This window comes from Terrapene carolina, unplaced genomic scaffold (genome assembly GCF_002925995.2).
Source record: "Terrapene carolina triunguis isolate 2854851 unplaced genomic scaffold, T_m_triunguis-2.0 Scaffold17, whole genome shotgun sequence".
Classification (NCBI taxonomy): domain Eukaryota; kingdom Metazoa; phylum Chordata; order Testudines; family Emydidae; genus Terrapene; species Terrapene triunguis.
The window spans coordinates 1,931,821-1,959,801 of record NW_020664368.1 but is presented as its reverse complement, the minus strand read 5'-3'; the positions used below and the strand labels follow the sequence as shown (position 1 = coordinate 1,959,801).

The 27,981-nt window shown below is 40.8% G+C and overlaps 1 long non-coding RNA gene across 1 annotated transcript; it reads left to right on the top strand.

The window, feature by feature from the left end:
- On the top strand, nucleotides 1-27,966 carry LOC112111210. Its single transcript, XR_002908467.2, has 3 exons — nucleotides 1-97; nucleotides 14,095-14,238; nucleotides 27,606-27,966. It is a non-coding gene; the product is annotated as an uncharacterized LOC112111210 (long non-coding RNA).
- Nucleotides 27,967-27,981: the final 15 nt, after the last annotated feature.

Genomic DNA, 27,981 nt, shown 5'->3' with positions numbered 1-27,981 from the left:
GCAGATAGAAGAATCTTCTAAACCTGTAAGACTATCACAGCAATTGGACAAAGCTGTAACAACCAATTATAAACCTGTGGCTAATCATCAGTATAATGTAAGTTACTTTAACCTTTTTCCCTGCTAATCTTAATCACTACAAGTCTCTAAGGAATATAGTTGCTCTATGTAATGACTCCCCTGTAGGTCCAGGCTTTCTGTGGCCTTTTTTCATATCAAAAGTCTTCGCCTTTGAAAATCCCTTTTTTCTATGGTATAAAGATTCTGCATATGTTTTGTTTCCTGGATAACTTCCTTCTCTCTGGAGTTCAGCGCCAATCCAGTGGCTAAGAACTGCTGATTCTAATTCCTCTTTGTTGCATGGCAGAGGCATAGCAGAACTCTCCTTCCTGTTTTTCCTTCCACAACCTCTTTCTGCTGTTTTTATTACCTCTCATCTTTAGTCATGTCTGAAATTCAATTTCATGGCCTTAAGGGCAGAGACACTGTACCATGAGATTGTACATTCCACTTTTGGGTCATGCATAATAACAATAATGTATTCTGCAGATGTAAAAGGCTAAGGAAGTATCTTTAACTTCTAAGCCTTTGCAGCGAGTTTCCTGAATGACGGGAAACAATTGGTAAATCTTTGCATCATTATTCCTTCATAGTACATATTTTCTGTTTCAATTACTCTAATAATATTACATCCATTTTGCAGGTCAGTGTCATCTGGTATGAATACAAGCTATAATGCCCTCCTTCTTAAAAGATCCTTTTTGTGTAATTTGTATGTATGCATCTATAATAAGCAACTTAGATGTTGTATGCGAGGAACATTGTTAAAATTAAATCACACTAAGAATTAGTCACGTATGAGTCATTTGCTCTTTTGTACTTCTGGTTAAGATTTTATTTACATAAAACAAATGACAACATGTATGGTACACAACCATTATTTTAGAATACAATCCAATTTAAGACCTGGTCTACACTTAAAATTTAGATTGATGTAGCCACATCTCTCTGGGTAGGAAAAACTCACTTCCATTTGTGGCATAGCTATGCCAACCTAACCCCTGGTATAGATGCAGCTAGGTCAACGGAATAATACTTCTATCAACCTATCTACTGCCACTCAGGGAGGTGAACTACCTACAATGATGGAAAACCCCCTTCTGTCACTATAGGCTGCGTCTACACTACGGGATTAGTGCAGCATAGCTATGATGCTGTAGCTATGCCACTGTAGTCCCCATAGTGTAGACAACCTATTCTAAGAGGTCACAAAAGAATCATTCCTTTCTCAGAGCACACTGCTTTTGTAGTAGCTATAGTCTAAGGACTGATCTACGCACAGATTTCATACCAGTATTCCAGTTAGGAATGTGACTTTTTACCAAAATAGTTATACTGGTAAACTTTTTAGTGTAGATGCAGTTATACCAGCATGCATGTGCCTTATCCTGGTATAATTTATTCCTCTTCCAATACTGAAATAAGCAACAACAGTAAACTTCTGTCTCACCACACTGGCTAACAAGAAATCAGGTAATCGGTTTCCTTAAATATTCCAGTCCTCGTATCACCCCCCAAAACACTGGATTTAAAGATGAGTGGTTCTTTACAACCAGTCTCATCAAATAAAAGGTTCTTCTGATCCCAAGGACCAGCCACACACCCAGGTCAATATACAACTCAGATCTTACCCAAAAATCACACTGATGCCAAACCTTTAGTATCTAAAATCTAAAGGTTTATTTATAAAAAGAAAGAAAGGTGAAAGTTAAAATTGGTTAAAGGAATCAAATACATACAATAATTGCAAAGATCTGGTTCAGGCTTGTAGCAGCAATGGAATAAACTGCTGGCTTGTTAAGTCTCTGGTTGCTTCCAAATCATTGGAAGAACCTCAGTCCCTTGGTTAGAATGCTCCCAATAGTATAAGTCCATAGTCCAGAGGTTTGAGCATGAAAGAGGCTGGACCAAGAAAGAGGCAAAGTTGAAGGGATTTCCAAGGCCTTTTATAGTTTCTGCCATGTGGAAGGAAACCAATTGTTTCAAACAAAGCCCTCAGCACAGCTAATGGAAAATTACAGGTAAAAGATGGGAGTTTGGAGTCACATGGGTAAGTCACATGTCCATGCCTGATTTCGCTTAGTCATAGCAGGAAGCCATTACCTATACTTCAGATGGAACGTTCACAGGAAAGTCCATTCAGTTTAGATGGTCATCTCCCATGGTCCATTGTGAGTTAAGTATCCTTTTGATGGGCCACTCAGTTTGAATAGTCCCTCCAAGATGCGCTGGCTAACTACCTTGTGGGCGTTATTCCAGAAGCAAACATTTGAAATACAGGTATAGCACCAGTACTCATAACTTGAAATACAAAAATGATACATGTATACAAATAGTATAATTATATTCAGCAAATCATAACCTTTCCATAGACATCTTACATGCCACATTTCGTACAAGATTTGTTGCAAATATATAACAGTGGTTGCAGCAATGATCTATATGGTCCTATTTTAATCAGAGAACATCGCACCATATTAGGGGGCTATACTACTTTGACTCTACCTCTGTAGTTAAAACAGTATAACTTTTGTGTGTAGACAAGCCCTAAAGTTTTAGTCTAGTTATAGACTACAGTCATGATGCTATTGATACTACAACTTTCAACAGTCTTGTAACACAGTTGTCCCCCCAGCCTGTTACTAGATCTCCTAGGGTACGTCTACACGGCAAAGAGAAACCCATGGCTGGCCCGTGCCAGCTGACTTGGGCTCCTGGGGCTTGGGCTGAGGTGCTGTTTCATTGCTATGTAGACTTCTGGGCCCGGGCTGGAGCATGGGCGCCGTGTGAACCACTGTCTGGGGGCGGCTAGCCCCCAGACTCCCACCCCTTCCACCCGAGGTCCAGCCCCTTCCATGCCCCCGGAACCCAGATCCTCCCCACCGTGGCTGCCGGTCCCTGTCCCATGCTGGCTAGTGCCCGCAGCCTCCCCCAGCCTCGGAGCGCCAGGAGGGATAGCGCACAGCAGCGCCGCTGCAGCCTCCCCAGCGTGCCAGGAGGGAGAGCACGCGGCACTGCCGCAACCCTGGGAAGTGGGGCCCTGGGGTTGCAGTGTGGGTGGGGCCATGCCTGGCTGTTTGGGGAGGCAGAGCCTCCGCAGCCTCCCCTACCCACCGCCCATAGGCTGGAGCCTGAGCTCTGGAACCCTCCCACCTCACAGGGTCCTAGAGCCCAGGCTCCAGCCCAAGTCCAGATGTCTACCCAGCAATGAAACAGCACTGTAGCCCAAGCCCCATGAGCCCGACTTGGCTTGCCCATGTCTAGTTGCTGTGTAGACGTACCCCTAATGAGAATGTGGTTGTAATATTGGAGTACCCAAATTGTAACATTGTTAGCATTTTGCACAGTTGGTCATGTTGATATAAACATCCAGAAGACATACGGTACGTATCCAGTATGGTTAGTTGTAGAACTTCTGATGGAAAAAGCCTATTAAAATAGATCACTTGCATCATATCATCCCTCCTTCATTCCCCACCAAATGCCAGTGCAGGACTGTTTTCTACTTCTCCAGTCCGTTGAATCTAGATTTAGATGTCCCAAATGGTGAGTCTTCTCCCATTTCTCTTTAAAGATCATTCCACAATCTTTTAAGATCTCTCAGTTAAATTTTTCCTGGCTTTTTCAGTCTGAAATTATTTTGTTAAACTCATCCCATATTCTCAGTTATACCATACTGCTCTAATAAGGGCAGCAGTTACCAGGGGACAGGAAAGAAAAGGAAAAATATGAAGTAATGTGGGAAGGGGGAAGAAGGGCAATCATCTACCATGGAAGAGGGAGACTCCCAGGAAGGGCAAAAATGAAAGGAACAGAACAAATGAAAGGGGTGGAGCTACTGACGGGAAGGTGCATAGTAAGTGGGACATGAGTATAACTCCACCTCTTCGCCCTCTCCCGCCCCATGATGGGAGGTACAAAAGGGAAGGGTCGGAAGAAGAACTGGAGGTGTGCGGGGGGAGTGATATCTGCAATCTCTTTTCTTCATATTTTTTTTAATGACATCCCTCATCCATCAGTATGAGAATGGAAGGGGAGAGATTCTTTCTCTCCCAAAATGAAATTAAACCCTGCCTTCTCACTAGAATATTGTAATTGTAATGTTATTGTAACTGGTAATTGTAACTTACAGTTTTAGTTCTTTGGGGAAGGGAATTTCTCCTTATATATTTATAAATGCATGCCTGTGGTGTTCTAACAATGTTCTCACGGCTATGAAACTTCTGTTGCTTTACCGTCTTTTATCATACGCTAACAAAGCTCTCTAGGCTCCACTAACTGTGTCTACATCACTTTCAGTTTGTTTGTTTTAACAATGCAAATAAACAGAATATCTGTTGGGTGATAATGCAGTCAATAAGACTTCACCTCTGAGTTAATTTTTAAAAAAGTTATTACTTTAATGTGCAGTGCAAAATAATTAACTTTACCTAATCATCTTCAACCATTTGTACCACAACAAGAGTGATAAACACCTAATATATGGAGGATCGTATTATCAAATCATGGTCAGATAGTATTTATTTTCAATTTCCCAAGTCTCTTGAAGTCTTAAATTGAATCTTGCAGATATTGCTGTGTATGGAGCTCACCGTGGCCTTGTTAGCAGTAAGACTTGTATTGTTTGTCAGATGCTTTTGCAGCAATATTGGTCAATAAGTCAAGCCTGAAATCTGACTGACTTTAAGATCAATATTATTTTGCGAGGCCTGAGCCCTAAGAGTGAGATTGTAGCATGTAACTTATTGCCTGCAGTGATGGGGTCCCGAGACATTTGTTTCCCTCATAGAAACAGAATGAAAAGCTCTTGGTTTGGGGCTTAATTTTGTTCATCCCTTAGAAACTATGATGATGGGCACTATATTAAAAACATAGAAAGGGCATTTCAGAGGCATTGTCTCTGATGTTGTAGCATGGGCCGTGGCGGTCCTAGATACATTCTTTCAAAAGGTGCTGCATGCTCTTCCCGCAACAAGAGCCCAATTCGCTCTTATCCCCTCGGGAAAATGTCTTATCCCTTTTCCCCTCTAAATATGCACCCATACAGGGCTAGTCACCATCTAGCTGTAAACATCTTGATGTTGGTTTAATAAATATCACCACTTCCTTGTTGAGAAATTTTCTGAAGTACTCACTATTTATGTAAGCTTCAGACAATATTTTAGGGATTTGTGCTCCATTTAGGTGGTTCTGCAGACTAGCAGACCACATTAATTTCAAGCGCTTATAAACAAAAGTGGGAAAACAGCACTTTACAATACAAAATATAGTGGTAGGGAATTAAATTGTATGTAGAGAACATTAACAGGAAACAGTGTTGTTTCTTTAAAGGGTATTCATCCATATTATTACCAGTCCCAGACACCTGTCCCACATACGTAGACATCCCTTGGCCTTCAGATACTGAAGAACTTCCAGTCAGGCTGAAAGACTTGAGCCCCCAAAGCCCTTCACCATCTGTCTAAGACGGTTGCTTCCCCTTGTACTGCCATCACTCCCCATTTCCAGCATCCATCACTGTTTACCACTCTCTTCCCTCACCTGTCAGTTCCTTTCCTTTAGTAGCTTCTCTCTCCTCTTTCAAATCAGCTGCAAGCCCTGCCTGTCATTAGCCTCTCTTTCCCTGTGACTGCTCCTATTTACTGCTGCTGTCTCCCTTGGAGACCTCTTTTCTGTCCATTGTTGGCATGGACCTTGCTTTCCCAGTCTCTCTGCACAAAGCCTACCACTTCCGTTTCTCTGCTTATGCATGTCCACAGAACTCCTCCAGGTTGACTCAACCTGATTCATTTTGGCTGCATTTACATTGAGGATGTCTGAAACTCTCCCACCTGTGGTATAGTATTGGTATAACTCCACTGTGCTAACAGTGAGAGTACTAAATATAGGCTGATCTCATAGATTTTTACCACCATGCTATGTAACCCTGCTCACAGCATGGCTAGACTACATGATTGAAACACCAGAAGTTGCAAGTACCATGTCTTACACTGATGCTCCTACTGTTGCTGAAAGAGTAGAACAATTTTCAGAAAAAGCTTAGAGTGTAGACAAGACCTTACTTCAACACGCAGCGTGAAATCTCTTCAGCAAATGCACATTTGGTTGTACTTCAGAATACTGGGCAGACCAAGAAAGCCATTTTGAGTTAGACTGTGAATTTCATTGTTAAATTAATTGCGTTTATTTGTTCGCTAGAGTAGTGTCTTTGCAGGCTGAAATGATAATTGTAGGGGTGTTTCACTGACTACAGAATAGTTCTTTATTTTAAAAAAAGGAGTTTTGAAAATAATACAGAACCTTTTTAAAGCTTCTTTCAAATTTTTTTTTGGAGAAAACTTTTTACTTTCACCTATCACGTCTTTTTCATCGTCTTTGTATTAACCATCTGCTGAAGAAATATAATACGTGTCTGTATTAATGACGCCTTCAAATAGGGAATCTTGGCAACCTTCCAGTAAGATTAGCGACACACTGTGAAGGTAAACAAAGAAAAATTGATCTTGTGTAAAGAATTGCAGGGGATAAAACAGCAACTTCAGTGCTTACCAACCCATCCCAAAACTACACCCCTATGATATCCAAATATATTTTAATATTTTAGCTTTTTAAATTTAAGAAAATATTAATTTAGTTTATACAGTGTATATGTATATCAAGTTACACACACAAACTGTTTTGGTTCTCTTGCACGACGTATCTTGTTACAAAAGATGGATAAAGTTAAAGTGAGGCATTGTAACTTTATATGAACTGTCATGTCAGTCCTCACAACTGTGGAGAGAATGCTACAGCAATACCATTAAAAAAAATAAATAGCAGTATTCACACTGCTTTTGGTGCTCCTACACTGCAGTGGGAGCTGTTGCTGAAGTTTTAAGCTAATTGTGAGCATCGCTAATTAACATGACTGAGATACCGATTGAAAATAACTGAATGTTTCCAACAAAATAATGATGTTTTAACAATACAAGACCTCACTCCTAGAGTGCTCAGCTATGTAATCTTTGCTAAGAAGTAAGGAGTGATAATCACTTTTGTATGTGAATTGTTGTATAGATTAATGACTTATGAATTCTAGAGTACTCAAGCTGCATTTTTATAGAGAGCACTCCTCTGTGGCTTAGATAATCAAGAGAATGCAAAATGAAAGCTCCCAATGGGAAGAAATTAATTAGCCTATAAAATTGCAAGATAGCAGAGAAACAGAAATGTTGTCCATTGTCATTTAGCAGATAATAAACTAGTAGTATTTCAGCTCAGTTAAAAAACAAAATGCATACTGTTCCATAACATTTTCCTGGGGGGGAAAATTAGATATTGCAGTATTTGAGAACCTTTGATAAAATAGTCCCATAAAAGGCTAACAGCAGTGGGGATTGTTTTGAGGATCTCCTCATAATAATGTGGTGCAAGATCACTTGCTTTCCTCCTCTGTGTAGAAAGTGTCCATTTTACAGAGTAAGCATTTTTGCTTGACTGCATTAAATTTTAACAGGTTGTTTCTCCAAGTGAAGATAATCAGTCTCTAAACAAGTTTTCTCTAAATCTCACTTGTACAGGTACAAGGATGCTGCAGAATTGTTGAGCATCTTCATAGGTTGTCTTGAGATTGCCATTAGCTTTTCCAATTATGTTCTGCCTTCCACAGAATGAACAGCAGGAGGATTTAGCTCATATTTTTGCTTCAAAAAATCCCTTAGACTGTTTTTTTCTCTCACTTTAGTTTGACCTTCCACCTCAGGGTGTCGTTTGGTTTGGTTCTTGAGTGATTGATAGGAACAGAAAATTCCTAAAAGGATTAGAGGAAATAAGTCAGTGGTACTCTTCTGGAAAAATCATGCAACCTGCAATGACAGGCTCTGTCCACCTTTCATGCCCAAATTCTCAACAATTATGTTTTTGAGTTATTGAAGTCACCAGACTCAAGAGCAGGCAAAGGATAATGGACTTTTGCCACTGAAGAGACATCAGATTATCATAGAATCATAGAACTGGAAGGGACCTCGAGAGGTCATCTAGTCCAGTCCCCTGCATGCAAGGCAGGACTAAGTATTATCTAGACCATCCCTGACAGGTCTTTGTCCAACCTGCTGTTAAAAATCCCCAATGATGGAGATTCTACAACCTCCCTAGGCGATTTATTCCAGTGCTTAACCACCCTGACAGGAAGATTTTCCTAATGTCCAACCTAAACCTGCCTTGATGCAATTTAAGCCCATTGCTTCTTATCCTATCCTCAGAGGTTAAGAAGACCAATTTTTCTCCCTCCTCCTTGTAACAACCTTTTATGTACTTGAAAACTGTTATCATGTCCCCTCTGTCTTCTCTTCTCCAGACTAAACAAACCTCATAGATCATGTTTTCTAGACTTTTAATCATTTTTGTTGCTCTTCTCTGGACTTTTTCCAATTTCTCCACATCTTCCCTGAAATATGGCGCCCAGAACTGGACACAATACTCTAGTTGAGACCTAATCAGCACAGAGTAGAGCGGAAGAATTAGTTCTCATGTCTTGCTTACAGTACTCCTGCTAATACATCCCAGAATGATGTTTGCTTTTTTTGCAACAGCGTTACACTGTTGACTCATACTTAGCTTGTGGATCCACTATGACCCCCAGATCCCTTTCCGTAGTACTCCTTCCTAAGCAGTTATTTCCCATTTTGTACGTGTGTAACTGATTGTTCCTTCCGAAGTGGAGTACTTTGCATTTGTCCTTATTGAATTTCATCCTATTTACTTCAGACCATTTCTCCAGTTCGTCCAGTTCATTTTCAATTTTAATCCTATCCTCCAAAGCACTTGCAACTCTTCCCAGCTTGGTATCGTCCGCAAACTTTATAAGTGTACTCTCTATGCCGTTATCTAAATCAGGGATCGGCAACCTTTGGCACGCGGCCCACCTGGGTAAGCACCCTGGCTGGCCAGGCCGATTTGTTTACCTGCCGCGTCTGCAGGTTCGGCCGATCGCGGGTCCCACTGGCCGCGGTCTCCCACTTCAGGCCAATGGGGGCGGCGGGAAGCGGTAGCCAGCACATCCCGCAGCCCCCATTGGCCTGGGACAGCAAACCGCGGCCAGTGGGAGCCGCGATCGGCCGAACCTGTGGACGCCGGCAGGTAAACAAACCGGCCCGGCCTGCCAGGATGCTTACCCTGGCGGGCGGCGGGCCAAAGGTTGCCGATCCCTGATCTAAATCATTGATGAAGATATTGAACAGAACCGGACCCAGAACTGATCACTGCAGGACCCCACTCGTTATGCCCTTCCAGCATGACTGTGAACCACTGATAACTACTCTCTGGGAATGATTTTCCAACCAGTTATGCACCCACCTTATGGTAGCTCCATCTAGGTTGTATTTCCCTAGTTTGTTTATGAGAAGGTCATGCGAAACAGTATCAAAAGCCTTACTAAAGTCAAGATATTCCACATCTACCGCTTTCCCCCTTCCACAAGACTTGTTACCCTGTCAAAGAAAGCTCTCAGGTTGGTTTGACACATTTTGTTCTTGACAAATCCATGCTGACTGTTATTTATCACCTTATTATCTTCTAGATATTTGCAAATTGATTGCTTAATTATTTGCTCCATTATCTTTCCGGATGCAGAAGTTAAGCTGACTGGTCTGTAATTCCCAGGTTGTCCTTATTTCCCTTTTTATAGATGGGCACTATATTTGCCCTTTTCCAGTCTTCTGGAATGTCTCCAGTCTTCCATGACTTTTCAAAGATAATTGCTAATGGCTCAGATATCGCCTCAGTCAGCTCCTTCAGCTCCTTGAGTATTCCAGGATGCATTTCATCAGGCCCTGGTGATTTGAAGACATCTAACTTGTCTAAGTAATTTTTGACTTGTTCTTTCCCTATTTTAGACTCTGATTCTACCTCATTTTCACTTGTATTCACTATGTTAGACGTCCAATCGCCACCAACCTTCTTGGTGAAAACCGAAACAAAGAAGTCATTAAGCACCTTTGCCATTTCCACATTTTCTATTATTGTCTTTCCCCCCATTGAGTAACGGGCCTACTCTGTCCTTGGTCTTCCTCTTGCTTCTAATGTATTTGTAGAATGTTTTCTTGTTACCCTTTATGTCCCTAGCTAGTTTGATCTCATTTTGTGCCTTGGCCTTTCTAATTTTGTTCCTACATACTTGTGGTGTTTGTTTATATTCATCCTTTGTAATTTGACCGAGTTTCCACTTTTTGTAGGACTCTTTTTTGAGTTTTAGATCATTGAAGATCTCCTGGTTAAGCCAGGGTGGTCTCTTGCCATATTTCCTATCTTGCCTGTGCAGTGGGATAGTGTGCTCTTGTGCCCTTAATAATGTCTCTTTGAAAAACTGCCAACTGTCTTCAATTGTTTTTCCCCCTTCCACTTGCTTCCCATGGGATTTTACTTACCAAGTCCCGGAGTTTGCTAAAGTCTGCCTTCTTGAAATCCATTGTCTTTATTGTGCTGTTCTCCCTCCTACCATTCCTTAGAATCATGAACTCTATGATTTCATGATCACTTTCACCCAAGTTGCTTTCCACTTTCAAATTCTCAACCTGTTCCTCCCTATTTGTCAAAATCAAATCTAGAACAGCCTCCCCCCAGTAGCTTTCTCAACTTTCTGAAATAAAAAATTGTCTCCGATACATTCCAAGAATGTGTTGGATAATCTGTGCCCTGCTGTGTTATTTTTCCAACAGATATCTGGGTAGTTGAAGTCCCCCATCACCACCAAGTCCTGTGCTTTGGATGATTTTGTTAGTTGTTTAAAAAAAGCCTCATCCACCTCTTCTTCCTGGTTAGGTGGTCTGTAGTAGACCCCCTACCATGACATCACCCTTGTTTTTTACCCCTTTTATCCTTACCCAGAGACTTTCAACAAGTCTGTCTCTTATTTCTATTATGTAGGATCCCAGGATCTTAAAGGAGCCACAATTGGAGCTATCCTCTTCCTTTCTCCTTCCTACTGGACCTGGCCTTTCTAATATCAGAGGCCTTTGTGGCAGCCATAGCATGACCAGATAATCCCTCCCCTGCTCCTGCCAAGCTTTAGGTTCAGAAAGTGCTTACACTTAAAACCTCTTTGGGTCCACCTGTTAAATTTATGTTGTTCCCAGTCCCTGTGTCTCTTCTTATGATATCTTATATATTATGGGTGTATCATCAGTAGCGTAGCTAGCGGGGTTCAGAGGAAGCGGCCGCTTCCCCTGACCCCACATTCCCCAAAAGTGGTGCTTTGGCCGGCCGGCGGAACAGGGCCGCGGGCTGGCCGGTTCCTGGCGCTCCGGCCGGCCGGCGGAACAGGGCCGCGGGCTGGCCGGTTCCTGGCGCTCCGGCCGGCCGGCAGAACAGGGCCGCGGGCTGGCCGGTTCCTGGCGCTCCGGCTGGCCGGCAGAACGGGGCCGCGGGCTGGCCGGCTCCCGGCGCTCCGGCCGGCCGGCGGAACGGGGCTGCGGGCTGGCCCGGACAGCGCTCTGGATGGGGAAGCGGGGTGGCCCTGCGCATGCACCGCTCCATATTTCGGCGGCATTTCGGCGCATGCGCAGGGCCGCCGAAATGCCACCGAAGGACTAGCGCCTTTTTTTGCCGCCACTCCTCCTCGGCTGCAACCCTGGCTACGTCCCTGTGTGTCATGTAAAAACTCACTTCAGATATATTTATAGGCTAATGGCCTGGGCCTCTACTACTACTCTGCATTTGTCCCCATTTGCCAAATGCCACATGGACCTGACTTCCCTGAGGACTCCCTTCAAGAGACAGTTCCTTATCAGTTGAAGCATTTTGCTCTTGAAGGACTTTCCTATCTTATGATGAAACATCACTGAATTGCATCCCTCCAAAGAGCTAGAGGTGCTTTTCATACATGTTGAGTTATAATTTAGTGCTGCTATCCCACTGCATCCTGCTGTCAGAAGTTAATTGATGATACCAATTTTCATTTCAGCCTCTTAGTTGATTCCTCCAAGATTAGCAAGGTGCTGTTCGAGAAAGCAAGAAGTGAGCTGCCTTTCACAAAGTTGATTCTGCTGTGGCTACTTTTGCTGGAAAACCCCCTCTCCCAATAGAGGACAGTGCCGGTCCTTGAGTCCCTCAACACAAAGTTATCACTCTCTTATAAAAGAAGTCCCATTCATTTTCCTGTTCTTGCCTAACAGTGTATTTATCAGCTATATGCTAGGAAATAATTACAAGTTATTGACAGGATTAGGAGGTCCCTCTGGGCACTACAGTAATACCAATATTAATGACTGGCCTGGTAAACTTTCACAGCAGCTTTGAGAGGTGATTAATGGCCTTTTTTCCCCACAATGGACAGGGAAGGGTCAGTCATCTAAATTTTTATTTACATTGCAGTAAATAAGGTAAAAGGCAAAAGTGACCAATGACTAACACATTTTTCAGCTCTAGTGTCACTGATCACTAGTGTTTATGTAAGTAAGAGACCATCTACCTAAAGACTGACCTTGTCCTAAGCAAAACTGTTCATTCAACGTTTTTGTTTTGTTTTGAATTAATGAAGAAGATTCTTGTTGCCCAGAGGGACCAATACTCATTCATCCTTGAGCCCACTTCCTGAATTTCTAAGTGTATAAGCATATTAAACTAATCTTTTGCAGAAAGTATGGCCAGAAGGACATGTTAGATTTCAATAGAGGAGGTTTTTATTCAATGCTGTTTTTAAAGAGTCCCACAGTACAATAGATTCCTGTACTTGAGCATGAAACAGCCAAAGGGAAGGATTCTGGCAGAAACCAAGCTGAGAGACAGCAATTTCCAACAGGAGCTTTATATTATTTGTAGTCCCATAGTAAATTAAACTGATTTTTAAAGATAAAGGTACAGTAGTGTTTCTCTATGGTACAAGTGTAACCTGCAAATCTTATTCAGTTCCATTCTGGTTCCTGCATCACCACAGAAATGTGTGCAGCACAGAGCTGGTTGATTGCGTTGGTGAGGAAGCTGCTTGCAAAATTCGGAGGGAAGGGGAAGCACTAACTCCAAATATTCTGCTCATGATACCCAAGACACAGGTTAAAGGAGTAAACTTGTTACAACAAAACTTCTGTAACTCCACGTTCTTTATCTATGTAACAAGTTTCCATCAAATGAATGGGTCCCTAATTCTGTTTGCTTTATAGTTAAAGGATCCACACTTGGTTCTGTCATTACCTAATTTGAAGATATCTATAATTTTTTTGCAGATGAGTTTGTAGCTGGACTGTGTCTAATCTTATCGTGCTTGCTTTCTTCTGACGCAAAAATCTATTTGTGTGGGACAGTGCTATGGTAGTACTAGACAGAATGAAATTAAATTCACCATGTAGTTTAAGAGGATTATAAGATGTTGGAAAGCCATAATATCTCTTCAGTATTTGCAGGAGGTCCTAGCTCATTGCCTGTTGGATTTTCAGTGGAGTGCTTTGGATACAAATGTCTCAGTGTACTATTTAAAACTAAAACAAAAACAAAAAAGTAGACTGCCTGGATTTTTGTCCACATTCTATAGTTTCTGTGGAGTCCAGCTGTTCTGCTGTAGGTCTTGGCAATCAAGATGGTATTTTATAACCCACTTTATTGACTGGTGCAGTTTGCAAATGTTGCAGACTTGCTGCTATTTTGAAGATTTCTCAAATTTAAGAAACATAGGCTTTCAGAATAATTTATAGTGTAATAAATCACCAAAATGCATCAGAAAATGAAAATAAGTTGACTGTGTCAAGAGATGTACACTGCGAACTTTTGAATTCATATCCCTGTTCTGACCCTGGGATGTGAACTCTCTCTAGTTTTGGACAAGTCACTTAATCTCTCTCTGTCTGTTCCTTTATTTGTGAAGTGGGGTTATTATTTATCTATGTTATAGAGGTACTAAGGATTGATTGATCATTCCACACGTTGATTTTTTGGAGAGGAAAAGCAGGATGTAGCTGCAAAATGTTTTATTCTTATTAAATACTGTAGTACTCTGTTCAGAGAAATACCCAGAGAATGTGTTGCATGTACATCTTTTTTTAAAAAAGATATTTTAATTAACAGATTGAGTATGAAAAAAAGAAAAAAGAAGATGGAAAACGAGCTCGGGCTGATAAGCAGCAAGTGTTGGACATGCTTTTTTCTGCCTTTGAAAAACACCAGTATTACAACATTAAGGACTTGGTGGACATAACCAAACAACCTGTGGTATGTAGGTGTTTATAACAGCCTTCGTAACCTATTTTTCAGTAATGACCACTACAAAATATATTGCTATATTAGGAATGTGCATTTTATACTTACAATACATAGTCTTAAAAATATACCTTTTAAATGTATTTATTGTGTGTTTATAGTAAAGAGAGGTAAGTTGGCACAAAATTTTAAGATACATTTATTCAGAACTAAAGAGATACGAAATATTGTAGAGACTAAATCCTCCCTTGGCAAAGAGATGGGTAAAATAATAGATCTCTTCTATGTTTGGCTTCTGTGTTTTAATGCTAGAAATCAGAATATGTATCTATGTAAATAGGTAGAAAAAAGTCATGTATCGTAATTTCAGGCCCCAAATACATTTAATATTAAATATTCTCATTATTGCCAACATTTAAACTTTTAAAATTCCACTTTTGGGGGGAGATGGGGAAGTTCTGGCTTTTTTCCTACCTCATTTGTGTGTGTGACTGTTTAGGATGAAAATAAAACATGAAAAGAAACACACAAAGACATACTCAAAAATGGGCCTTGGGGGAGTAGCCCTGTCCCTTCTTTCCCTTGATGAAATGACATTCCACGACCTCACTCTGTTCTATATCCCCCAACAGACTCCAGCCCTTGGATTTATTTTCTGCTTCCCTTTCCCATCCTGGCAGATCCCAACTGCGCCTTCTGGCAAGTGCCAGCAGCCCTCTGCAAGGGAGAGGCTGCCTTTTATGCCCTGCTAGTTCTGGCAGGGGAAGTGGAAAAGCAGTTGCACCCACAGGATTTTGCCTCTTTCTCCAGTTCCCTGGGATTTCTGTCTTTATGGATACCCTTAGCAAAGCATCGTGAAGTGCAGAGCTGCTGTTCAGCCTGTCTTAACTCCCTGGTTCTCTCCCTTGTGCACCCCCCAGCCCTGCCCCAGAACTGTAAGTAGCCTGCTGAACACAATAGCAATCCCTGGAGACCAGTAGTAGGAACTGCAGCAGCTCTAGCTATGTTCCTGAGCTCCTTCCAGCACTCCGTGTTATATACACAACAGAAATAGTGGCCCAAATTATAACATAAAACTTTTAGATCCCTATATTCCTTATTATAATACAGTGAATACACGTCAGTTTTGCTCACTCAATAAGTATCAAATGTGGAGATATGTGAGCAAATAGTTATTTAAAAAATGTAACCAGTTAAATGTTAATATCAGGGTTGGAAGGGACCTCAGGAGATCATCTAGTCCAACCCCCTGCTCAAAGTAGGACCAATCCCCAGACACATTTTTGCCCTAGATCCCTAAATGGCCCCCTCAAGGATTGAACTCACAACCCTGGGTTTAGCAGGCCAATGCTCAAACCACTGAGCTATTCCTCCCCCCATGATGGAATGACCTCCTTGAGCAGAGCCACAAAGCCATGATTCTCTTATTCAGGTACATGAAGGCTCACTTATTCTGCAACACAAAGAAGAAACAAGCTGATTAATTCATCCATTTCTCTTTCATTTATTTATTGTACGAGTAAACTCTTCATCTGTTGGGAGGGGGAGGGTGTAGGGACACAACCTGAGAGTTGGTGTTGGAGGAAGATGAGGGCTGAGTTGTGTGGAGGGAATGGGGAAGGGAATCGTGTGTTCTCAATTTAAAAAAAAAAAGATTAAAATGTACCAGTAATGTGTGACCTATCATCATCCTGATTGCTTTGCTTATATGTTGTACCCCTTAGTCACACCTTTTGTCCTCATCTTTTCAGGCTGTTCTTACTGGAAGCAGGGACTTTGTCATCTTCTATATTTGAAAAGCACATAGCACAATCTGGGCTCTACACCAATTTAAATAATATCTGTCACTTTTGTTTTATTCCCATGAAAGAAATTATATTCTGCTCATAGTGTGGTGGATCTACATTAATTAATTACTCTAATCTCCGTGAGCTCTATTGCTTTTAACCATGGAACTCTTAATGATACAATCTACCTAAAATTATATTCTGTTCCAACCCAGTATCACATTTTCCTGTTCCCTTGAGTGGAACCTGCAAGTTTATCGGAAGACTACCAAGATTTTACAGCTGTTAAACCCTTTCCCTCTCAGTATGTTCTGCAGTGTCTGTTCAGAAGAACGTGCTATATAGTTGCCTCTTCCTTTTTACTTTTTTGATGGATGTTTGCCATCTTTGTTTGCTGATTCCCCTACACCCAAATATTAGTGGTGATAGTACAGCTTGTGCTTGGCTGCCTTCTTCTTTGTTCACATGATATCCAGTGTAGTGATAACTTAGAAATGTTCTTTCAATATGCCACCTACCCCCCACACAAAATTATCATGCTAAGTTTCTAACTGTGTTTCCTTTAAGTACATCTCTAGTAAGCATTTTCTAAATGGAAACAATTCCATTAGCAGCTATCAGCTATTTGTTTCCTGCCCTTCAGCCTATTTTCATTCCAATGTGCCAATTTTCTCGGTGCCCATAGACATTAATCTCTAGTGTGAAACATTTTTTCCAAAAATATAGTATCTGTTCCTATTACCCACTGTGGCTTCATTGTTGCCATAGCAGCTCTGCTTTGCACGCGCGCGCACACGCCAACAGGTTGAATAGGTATTTTCTCTTCTTATTTATTGTAAAGAGGTTGGCTGTTAATTAAACTCTGCCTAAGTGTTCGCTGCTTGATTTTCTAAAATAGCTTTTAAGACTTTCTTGGTATGTAATTTTTCCTCTAGGTTTCTAAATGCTGTGGTTATTTTCAGAATTGACTAAAAGGTTTTGCCAATTCTTTTTTCAGCTATGTTAGAATTAATCTATTGATGCTTACTTCACTGGGTGTTAATGTTTAAAATTCACTGAGCAAAACAGTCAAAAACTTAGTTAATCAAATAGCAAATAAATGCCAGTATTTTATGTGTGATTTTAAATAGCATCCTTCTGACACTTTTGAAGAGTACATTGGTATATGTTGGATCCGACATTATATTTATTCTGAAGTCCTATAAACACAGAGCAGGTCTCTTGTGAATTCGAATACATTTTATATTTTTACTTCAAAACAATATAAACACACACAAATTACACTATGATAATAGCCAAATCTACTCTCCTTTACCCTGATCTAAATATAGAGCTCCATTGAAGTTGTTGGAGTTGTTCCAGACTTAAACTGAATAAATAACAAAGAACAGAATTTGTCTGGTGTGTAAACAATAAAATATTGACTAAAGAATAGGACTACTGTGTCTAATTTGAACTGTATTTTTTTATAAATGGCTAATAGTGAGGACTATTTATAATTATTTCTAACACTTAAGCTTAGACCACTTGTTCTCAAGTGTTTTTGCATTCCTCATTAGTTTTGAAAAACATTTTTCAGAGCTTAGATGTTGATGCACTTTGCAGCTTCCCAAGTATGTTTTCACTATAATGCCACACTAACATTTCACTCTCCATTTAAAAAACTGCATTGAGGCTTCTCAGACCTTAAAAAATGCAGTAGCAGTAAGAGCTTCTTATGCTGTAACTTCAGTCTTTGAAATTTTGGAGACATTTTTCCCAACCAAAAAATTGAAAGACTTTGTGTGTGAATGGTTTACTAGGTGGGCTCCTTTTTTATTGCAGCAATAAAATATTTGAGCAATATTGGTACAGTAATGTCTGATCCCATAGCTCTTAGTGCATGTAATAAATGTCATGGGGTAACATTAAAATAATGGATATTGCTGAAGAACAGAAAACAATGAGCAGTAGCTGGTGATTCAGTTTATTTTGAGTTTTTTCAGCCAGACCACTGGAAGATACTGTGCCAGGACATCAGACTTCCTTACCAATGCAGCCTATGTAATCTTCCTTCTAACCTGAGCAGTGGGAAGTTCAAAAGTGGCTCTAAAATCATATTCTTCTCATTACTGTTTATTTTTCTGTCAATGGGGATTGGTTTATCAAATACTCTGTATTGCTGTAGACTAGAGTTTTCCAGTTTGGCTTTTTAATAGAGTTCCTGTTTGTTTCTGTTGCCCTTTTTCAAATTTTGCTGACAGCGGTAGCATTCACTGATAGTAGCATTCTCCCTCCCATACTTTTCAATTGCTCTTAATTTTCTCAATTTAATGTGCCACAAGTTTGAGATAATATTATATTTGGAGGCTTTAACTTGGTGAAGTTGCACAACTGTGCTGTATTTTATTTTGGGAGAGTTTTCAAATATACACAATGTGCAATGTAGCCAAGTTAACATTGTGTTTAAAAAAAACTTTAAAATTTTGGAATTTCCTGACTTTTTTCTATGCTTGTTTTCCTTCATATTGCATTAATTAACTCTTGCACATAATATTGATTATGCTTGAGTGTTTTATAATCATCTGTAATAGATGGGCAACAAGTTTCTTGGAGAATTTTAATTATGTTCTGACCAGAGGCACTTATATGCACGTATCAGGGAAAGAGACTGCTACAACTCCTACTAGTTTCAATGGGTTTAGAGAAGGTTTAATTTCATTATCACTTTCTTCACTTCAAAAAAAGTTTCTTTTATATTAGGGAGCAAGATCTGAAGCAAAGGGCAAGTGTAAAGGGATAAAGAAGGATGGGAAAAGCAAAGAAGGGGGACAAAAAATGGGTGTAATGTGGGGCACTGAGAAAAAACTTACTGTGTGACAGCAAAAAATCAACGTGAAACTGATAATCAGTTGGCCTTAAGAACATTTGAGACAAATGGCAGATGAGGCCATCCAGATATCAGGAGCATTTGCAGGTGCACTTATACTCAAAAAGAAGTCTCTCTAAAAAGAAACCACTCACTTCTGTCCCTGTAGATTTAAAAGTGGACAGAGCCATCAAGCAAAGGCTCAGGAACTAAATCCTGGGCCTGAAGTTGAGAAATGAATTGAAGCTACACAATTCATGCATCTAAGATCATCTGAACACTTTTGCCTTCTCTACATATGTACATACATGGGCAGAAAATAATCTAGCATCCCCTTCCACAAAAGTCCGTGAATCCACAACCAGATTCTAAAAATAGAGTTTTAACATCAATTAGGGGTGTGGAATGAAGGTTATCTTTGGTTGAATGATGTAGTTGACTACTTTTTCAGACTCAGCGGTATGATTCAGTAATGTTATCTACTTATTGTTTGTTGCCAAGTAATTTTGTAATGAGTGCTGTGTATTCAGTGAAACACGGCAAGTTAATTAATTGACGTCCTTTATAATGGTTCTGTATCTGCCCAAGGAGACTCTTGCTTTTGTTGTTAATTTCAGCTTCAGCATTTTCAAGGCATTCTCTTCATAAAGGAAGAATATTTATGGAAGTTGCCTTGAATCCCTGATCACTTACAATTTTGCTTCAGACTGCAAAAAAAAAAACCAGCATAAAACTTACTTGTAGTGATATGGGAATTCTAGATGCAGACTGGTATATTTATTATGCTCATTTGTGTGTTAATACTTAGGCATTCAGTCTAATCTAACAGTGTAATTGTTCCAGTGGAATGTAGCTGTTTTGGGAGGTATTGGTCACAGAGGGAGAGGTGATCTTTTAGGGTAGGCTACACAGTAAAAAAAACAAAAAAAAACCCTCCATGGCAGCAAGTCTCTGAGCCTGGGCCCACTGACTCAGGCCCATGCTGCAGGGCTACAAATATCAGAGTAGAGGTTCAGGCTCCTGCCCTTTCATCAGGTTTCAGAGCCCAGGTTTCCGCCCAAGCCCAAATGTCTACGCTGCTCTTTTAAGCTCTGCAGTGTGAGACTCATGAGCTTGAGTCAGTTGACCCAGGCTCTGAGACTCAATGCTGTGGATCAGTTTTTTTTTTTTCTTTTCTTCTTCTGTGTAGACATACCCTTAGGCAGCCAGAACCAAAGCCAAGGAGGGTTTTGAATATCAGAACAGAGACCTTGAATTGGACTGTGTAATCAAAGGGGAGCCAAGTGCAGATGGTAGAGAATGGAGTGATGTACTCATGATGATCGGTGTTGGTAAGCAGACAGAAAATGGGAGCATTTTCTTCCAGTTGGAGCTTTTTCAGGGCACATGGTTTCATTCCAAGAGATGAGTTCCACTAATCAGCTTGACGGTCACCAAAGGCATGGATCACTTGGCCAGGAGCAAGTGCAATAGCACAACCCAGTGCAGTCTCCAGACCACTCACAGATGAAAGTGGGTGGCTTAGTTGCCATGACTATTTGAGCATCCAATAGCACTGAGTAATCCAAAGGATGCTTAGGCTATAATAAGCCAATGCAGGATATTAGTGAGTAGATGAATTCTCTTTAATGACTTCATTGTGCCATCTGGATGCTAATTTCCACTAGGCATTGTGAAAGCTGGGAGATGGAGTTAGGTTAGGTGTAAAGGAGAGAAGGGGGATCAAGTTATAACATGCCTAATCTTGACACTTCAGCCCATGTCATTTCACCCTCTCCAACCATTAATAATAATGTGGAGTCTTGAGTTTTGTCTGACTCTGCAGGAGAGGCCTTTAGAGATGGGGGAACAGTTGCTTGTAATGACCTTCTGGATTCGGACTGAGAAGAAGGACCTGAGCCAATGGGGGATGGGGTTTATTTGTAATTTTAACTAAACTACTTCTCTGCTCAGTATTTTGCTGTTGGAAGAGTTGTTCCAAGAACTTACATTTTCTAGGTAACAGCAGCAGTTTTTGTATAGTAGATCCATTATGATGGAGTGGTGACAGCACCTTAGTTAAGGTTGTGTTACGGAGTTCAGTTTTAACAGAAGCTTTAAACCCTTTATTTTGTAAAAATCTCTTTGAAGTGGCAAAACCCAAAAGATAGAATATAAACTTTGAGCACTGTCTGACTTTTTCATGGTGGTTTGGTGAAAAGTGAATTGATACACTGAGAATAAGAGTTTAAAAAATAGTGTCTTTTGGCAGTTTTCCCCCTATGGGATTGCCTTTTCTTTGCACCCCTTTTGCATTAAATCTAAAAAACTCTGAGACCAGTCCTCTGGCAACATTGTTGTTCCTCATGTGCTGATTCCTAAATATCAGTTATACATTGATAGTGTTTGTCTACAAAATATTTTATAACTTCTTAGCCATAACATAAAATATGTGCCAAGCTGAACCCATCACATTTTAATTTGATGACAAATCTGCCACAGTGTGAATGCCAGAAACTACTGACTGAGGCTAAAAATAAAGAGGTTTGCACATTCTCCCTCCACTTCTCCAAAGAGACCCCATAGCCATGGGGAAATTACTCTGAAATGGGAAAGGACACTAGGGATTCAAATCTCATCTCTTTGGTGCTGTTTTAAATGTCCTTGCTATTTATCATTGATAACAACAATGAATCCCAACCTAGAAGACAGTGAGGGAAGAGCTGCTGACTGTTCATGTAGTCACTGTTAAACATAAAGGGTTGTTCTTGGTGTACTTGCTTTCAGTAACTTTAATGGGCATAAAATGTTATATCGACCCAAGGAATACACTGAGGCATATCACAGTCTCTCTCCCTCTTCCAGAGGGTCAACATACGAACAGCCTGAACATTTTTTCTCTCTGAGTTGTAGAGAGGGGCACCATTTCTTATCCCTGACTCTGGTGAGCTTTTCCACTGAGGTACACCAAAGCTGTGAGGAAAAACTAGGAATTTAGCTAACAAAAACTATTTTGTGATAGCTAAGCCTGTGACAGGACACACCCCATCCGCCCAGAACCTTAAAAGCCTTGAAATAAGCTAAGGGGAAAGACTTGTTTATTCCTTTTCGTCTTCATAGTGCCTGTAACACACTCCGACACTCCTGAAGGCTTCAGCTCCCATCTCCAGCTGATATCTAACATCAATATGTAGCCCAACCTCATCGAGCCTTAACCCTAACAGTAACCTCAGCAATGTTACGGCAAAATGACTTCCCAAAAGCATGCAATGTGTGACAGTCAGATGTGTTGATCTGATAGTATATAAATGATAGGAAAGCATTTGACGTCTCTGTTAAGGATTTGTGCTAGAGTGCAAATTTGATGGAGATTGAAGGAAAATCCAAGTGCTTTTCTTTTAAATGTAGTGTTGGTTTACATTACGGGTAGTTGCGGTCTGTGAGTTTTTGATCAAGGGAGATAATATTGCAGCTCTACTCCCCATTAGTTTCTCTTGACGAGGAAAAAGGGTGGTTTTTAGAATGTGTTAGTTAGAACATTGCTACCTAAAACATTCTTAAAATACACCTTTTTATTCTAATCAAAAGAAACCTTAGAATCAGCGCTCCTATGAAGTGTTTACCTTTTACCCTCTGTTCCCAAACTTCCTGCCCTCTCCCCCCAATTGTGGCAAAAGGGAGAGGTTCCCCTACCAGTTACTTTATTCTCTTTATTCTAACACAGGACTCACTGAAAACAAGGGGAAGTTTCTCAAGCACGGAAGTGAAACAAAAACAAGCTAATGACCTCAGTGTCAGTCCTATTTTGCATTATTCTTGTGAACTTGTTTTTACTGTTCCCACAAGAGAGACTTCCTTTGTTACTTTCTGATATAATTTTGAGTTACACTAAAGAGAGAGACTCTAGGATTGGCAAAGAAATCTCATTTCTACTAATCCCCAAAGTTCCCAATCCCTGCTCTCCAGTCTTTGGCGCTGGCAGGGAGAAGGGTATGTGTACGGATATGGAGAATGCTTTGTTGTTTTCAAAGGGTTTGGGGATGCAGGGATTTTATCTACCACTCCAGAATCCACCTGCATACAAGGTAAATAAAACAAAGTGCCTAGTTCTATGAAGTCTGTTGAGAAATGCTTATAAGTATTGTATTCCTCATGCTATGCTTTCTGTTCCACAGAAGCATTTTGCAGTTGTGTAACCTCTCTTCTAAGCCATAAATTAATCAAATCAATCCAATAACTGCTTAATGTGGTTAGGTGGGTATATAGCTTTTGTTGTGCTTAATTTCCATGGACTTCAGTGGTAGCTGTGCACGTATTCAAGGGCAGAATTTGGCCTTGATTCCATAAATAGATCTTAGTCCAGGGGTGGGCAAACTTTTTGGGCCGAGGGCCACATCTGGGTGGGGAAATTGTATGCAGGGCTGGGGCACGGGGTTGGGGTGTAGGAGGAAGTGCAGGGTGTGGAAGGGGGTGCGGTATGCAGGAAGGGGCTCAGGACAAGGGATTGGGGCAGAGGAGGGGTGCAGGGCATATGAGGGGGCTCAGGGAAGGGGGTTGGGACGCGGGAGGGATGCGGAGTGCAGGAAGGGGCTCAGAGCAGGGGTATGGACTGCGGGCTCTGCGTGCGCTGCCCTTGCCGCGCCTCCAGGTAAGCTCCCATTGGCTGCGGTTCCCCATTCCTGGCCAATGGGAGCTGTGGGGGACAGTTTCTGGAGGCAAGAGCAACGTATGTGGAGCCCTCTACCTCCCCCCACCCCCCTCCCACGCACACTCCCGGGGGCCACTTCGCCACCAGGGACAATCCCGCGGGCTGGATCCAAAGCCCTGAGGGGCCGGATCCGGCCCACGGGCCATAGTTTGCCCCCCTGTCTTAGTCCCAAGCACTCTCAAGCCATGCTATGAAGTGCAAAGTTACCCATGCACGAGTGCACAAGAGTTGAAAATGAATGCATGCCTAATTCCACATGTGCGTGCTTCACTTCAATGCAATTCCACTTGCATGCAGATCCTGTTAATTGTACATACGGCATGCACGTTTTTGAAAATATACTGCATGCTACCAGTATCATTTTAACAAAAAGCTCACATAATTGATCTGCATGGCCTAGAATCATATATGAATACTCACTCAGGCAGCTGAAAAGTCTGTCAAGTTTGTAATACACCTCTACCTCGATATAATGCTGTCCTCTGAAGCCAAAAAAATCTTACCGCATTATAGGTGAAACCGCATTAAATCGAACTTGCTTTGATCCGCCGGAGTGTGCAGCCCCGCCCCCCTGGAGCGCTGCTTTACTGCGTTATATCCAAATTCATGTTATATCGGGTTGCATTATATTGGGGTAGAGGTGTATGAAGGCAGCTGTATGTTGTTTGAAGGGAAGCTCATCTGTACTCAGTAATGTGCATCTCAGTTTCCTTTAATCCATTGCTGCCACCTGCTGGGGTTAGTGCTCTATGACACTTAAAACTCAGACACTGAAGAGTCATCCATGCGGTACAAAATGAACGCTGTGTTCTTTGTTTGCCATTTGTACCAATGATCATTTTAATTGAAGACCTAAAAAGGATAATGAAAAAGTAGCTTGTTTGTATGTGTGGTCAATTATTAATCCGGGTTTATTTATAATCATTACATAATAAAGGGGAAATTATTTTTAAATATCCTCAGAATGGATTTTAAGAACGATTTTCCTACATAAATCTAATTAGAATAACATTGTTACAGAACTGGTGATAGACTATGCTTTGCTTAGTAAAATTTTGATGTGGGAGAATACTAATGATCAGAATCTGTAAAAGATAGAGAGCACATTTTTTTAAGGTTCTTAAAGCCAAAAAATAAAATTGGCCAAATCTTTCTTGCATATGTTCATCTCAGTCTCTGCTCCAAGTAAAACATGGGATGGAGATAAAATTACTCAAGGATGAGAGGGTAGGCTGGTGTATCAACAAATGTCTGCTTTCCATGGGCTCAGCTGTAAGAGAAGGATTAGGCAGATGTTATCATTTAGTGTCACTAGAGATGTAAAAGCTGTAAAAGTTCTAACAAACACAGATCAATACATTTTGTAGAATGAGTTTGAAAGTGCTCACACTATACCTATGTCAGGATATAAATTTTATGTAGTGATTCTCAAACTGTGGTTGCTATAGTATTCCAGGATAGGCAGTACCTGAATATCTAATCCTTTATTTAAAAAAAAAAAAAAAAAAAATGAAAAAACAGCAAAACTTTCCAATATACATTATAAAGAAGCAACAGAGACCACAACCCCAATTTTTTTCTTTGTAGTTGATCTTTAGATGTAATAATTGTTAACTATTTCACAGTCAAAAAGATGATTAGCTTTAGGCAGCTTGTAAGCTCTTTGGGGCAGGGACCAATATCTACTTCTGTTTATACAGTGCCAGAATAACAGGGCCATGATCCTGACTGGGGACTCCGGGCACTGCAATAATTTAAATGGTAAATATTTTCATAAAGTCGTGGGTAGATTATTATGGACCAATAACCACAATTAAAAAAAATATATATCTGGAACAAATGAAATCCTAACAATCGTACAAGTCTGTTAGTAGGTGGGTCTGGTAAAATTGTAAGTAATGATGAAGGGAAGGCATTTTTCAATACATACATGTTCTTTATTTGGAGGAAAGCAAGATGATATACTCACATCTTAAAGGGATGACTTTTTTTTTATCACAACTATTCTGACAGTAATTAGGTAGGATGTTAAATAACTACTAAAGTTAAACATTTTAAAATCTGCCGGACCATATAATTTTCACCCAAGAGTTTTAAAACAATTGGCTAAGATGCTTTCTGAGGTATTGAATGTTGATATTTAACAAATCCTGTGGAATACTGGCACTAAGTACAAACTTGAGGTGACAAAAGTTTGGATCACTGTAGCAATCTGAAAGAAAAGGTTGCAACCTCTGGCTAAAAGCAGATGGGGAAAAAAGCACTGTTGGTCACTGGTATCATCTGCACATCCAGAAGCAGCTGAGGATCCAGTAAACGAGCAGTACTGCCAATAGGCTGAGTCATAGTCATAGGGTTTAAGGGCAGGAAGGGACCACCAGATCATCAAGTCTGATCGCCTCTATATCACAGGCCACCAACACTAAACCCAACAACTGAAATTAGACCAAAGTATAACAGCCCAAAATAGACTAGACTATTATGTGCCACAGGCAGGGAATAGGAGGGACCAAGGTGCACCTGTGCCTGAGGCCCCTGCCGTGGCAGGGAAATGAGATATACCCAGATAATCCTGGGAAGTGAGCTGCACTGACACACTGCAGAGGAAGGTGGAAAATCTCCAAGGTCACTGCCAGTCTGACCTGGGGGGAAATTCCTTCCCAATCCCACCTATGGTGATCACTTAGACCATGGCCATGTGAGCAAGAACCAGCCAGCCAAGCATCTGAGAGAGGATGTTTGAAGCCACCTTAAGGCCCTGGCCCTCCCCATCCAATGGCCCATCTCCAGCTGTAGCCATCTCTGCTGCTTCAGAGAAAGAAGATTAAGAACAAAAACATCCCAGAATACATGTGTGGCGGGGAGGAAGGAATCCCTTCCTGACCCCCACAGGTGGCTGGCTAAAACATGAGCTTTTAGGAGCATAAGATATAAACCACAAATGAGCTCCAGGGCTGCTAAGCCCGGCCCCTTGCCATCAGAAGCAACACGGTCATGCAGTTGCACGCATAAATTTGTCCTGCTCTCTCAAACTAATTAAAGTGTTTTCCACAACTTGTATTGGGAGGCTGTTCCAGAGCTTCATCTGTTTGATGGTTAGGAACCTTCTAATTTCCAGCCTAAATCTGTTCGCAGCCAGTTTTATACTCATTTGTTCTTGTGCCAACAGTGTCCTTTAGCTGAAATAGCTCTTCACCCTCTCAGGTATTTACTCCCCTAATGTATCAATAGAGGTGATTGGGACAACGTACAGTCACCTCCTGAAACTCCTACTCTCAAAAGCTCACCATCAGAACACGTGACCTCCTGCCATATTTCTGGGCCTTTGAAGTTGAAGGCACTTCGTCACTCGGACTCCTTTGTAGCGTTGTAGTATTGTCCAATAGAAAGATAAATAAAATGGTTCACACTGAATTTTGGTGTTCACCAAATTTGTAAAGCATATGGTATCTTCGGCATCTTGCAGCCTTTTGATTTTTCTAATCTCCCAACAAATCAGTATGCTGTGGGATCCTTCTTGCCTCCCGACCTCTGGGTATTAATGCTTTGCATTTACATGTGCTCTATAGATATTCTATAATCCTCCTTCCTGGGATGTTAAGAATACTGCGTCTGTGACACTCCAAGCACCTGCTGCCCCAACCTCTGACCCTGAGTTCAGCTCGCTAAAGGTGCTGCACTTCTAAACTAAACAATGAGGCCAACCGAAGAACTGTCATAGTTGTGACTCAGTTGTTCCTTCTCCAGTTCCAAGGATGCATTCTTGACTATTAAATCTACTTCTGTTTTAATATGTATTGTAGTCAAGGGATTTAAAACCTGTCAGACATTCATTCAAAATGCAATTATTGCACAACTAATCGCACAGAGTGTCAGAAGTTAGTTCCATTATACTATTAAACCTTATAAAGAAATTGTTATTGGTAATTGTCAGATTATTTCATTATCATTTTTATTAACAGTGTAAATGTGGGTTGGCAGATCATGTGCGTTGTTTTCAATTAGAACTACAGTAATTGCCTGTCTTTGTAATGTAAATGTTTTTGTTTCTTTTCAGATATACTTGAAAGAAATTTTAAGAGAAATAGGCATCTACAATGTTAAGGGGACCCACAAAAACACATGGGAGCTGAAGCCAGAATACAGACATTATCAAGGAGAAGAGAAGAGTGATTAATGCAACTGTTAATGAAGCAAACTCAGAGGCTATAGAATAATGGGACTGTGCTGAGGGAACACTGCAGTTAAACAGACTGTACTGAGCACAATTCAGTACCAAGAGATCTTAAAAAGAGTAATACTTTGTAATTTGCCTGGCTTCATTTTTAAAAACAAATTTCTTGGACGTTTCTATACATTTGTCTTGTTTTTGACAAAAAAAATTACAGAATAAACTTGTATTAGATTTATCTTTATTAGAAACCTTTTGAGTT